At 46.6% G+C, this 775-nt stretch overlaps 1 protein-coding gene across 1 annotated transcript in view; it reads right to left on the reverse strand.

The window, feature by feature from the left end:
• The window catches only part of Nlrc4 (NLR family CARD domain containing 4), a 53,763-nt gene extending 53,659 nt beyond the window's left edge, over positions 1-104 (reverse strand). The window contains exon 1 of the mRNA XM_023711258.1: positions 24-104. The gene's annotated coding sequence lies outside the window, so the exon portion shown is untranslated. The remainder of the gene's footprint in view (positions 1-23) is intronic.
• Between the last annotated feature and the right edge of the window lie 671 nt (positions 105-775).

Below are 775 nucleotides of genomic sequence, written 5' to 3' on the forward strand. Positions count from 1 at the left end.
ACACACACACACACACACAGTACCTGACTGAGCTGTCCAGTTGCTACTGCTTCTTGGAGAACCAAAGTGTGTTTTCAACTTTTTTTTCACCCGTGTTCCACTTCCCAGGAAGGCTTGTTGCTCCTGTAGATCTGAGGCCGCTCTTATTTGCTTAGTGGGGAGGGTGCAAAAAGAGGAAATGCTGAAAGACCTTTTTTTTATTATTATTATTATTGCAGTCACAGTAAGAGTGGTTGGGACATACGTACTACCAGTGCAGAAAGGAAAGGTAAGTAGTGGAGAAGAACTGGGGCCTGAGACACAGAGCTAGAAATTCACTCATGTGTGTGGCTTTTGTTAATCACAGTGGCACTGGCACTGGGAGGCGAGTACTTACTTCCGTAAGACAGAAGTTATACACAGACCAGTATGACTACAGTGAAAGTTTATCACAGGAAAGAAGTACGGAGCCCAGTAGGTTGCTTAAAATGTGAAGCAGGCAGCTCTCTGCGGACGAAAAGAGGCATTTTACTTTTTTGAGGTTTCAGGGCTTACGGGTTAGCTCAGTTGTTTAAGTGCCTGCTCGGGCACAGGTGCAGTCAGGCACAGGGGACCTCGGTTCAATCCCCAGCTCCACATGCCTTGCCAGACCCACCCTTAAGGCAGCCTGAGGCAGCCACCCCCCCAAAAAAAAAAATCCTTCTACTTTTATGAGGGCTCAAAGGAATTCCATCAATTATGTATGATTTTTTTTTCAAGAAGGGGTGGTGGGCCAGCCAGATAGCTCAGTGGACTA

The sequence above is a fragment of the Octodon degus genome, unplaced genomic scaffold, assembly GCF_000260255.1.
Source record: "Octodon degus isolate 3935 unplaced genomic scaffold, OctDeg1.0 scaffold00020, whole genome shotgun sequence".
NCBI lineage: Eukaryota > Metazoa > Chordata > Mammalia > Rodentia > Octodontidae > Octodon > Octodon degus.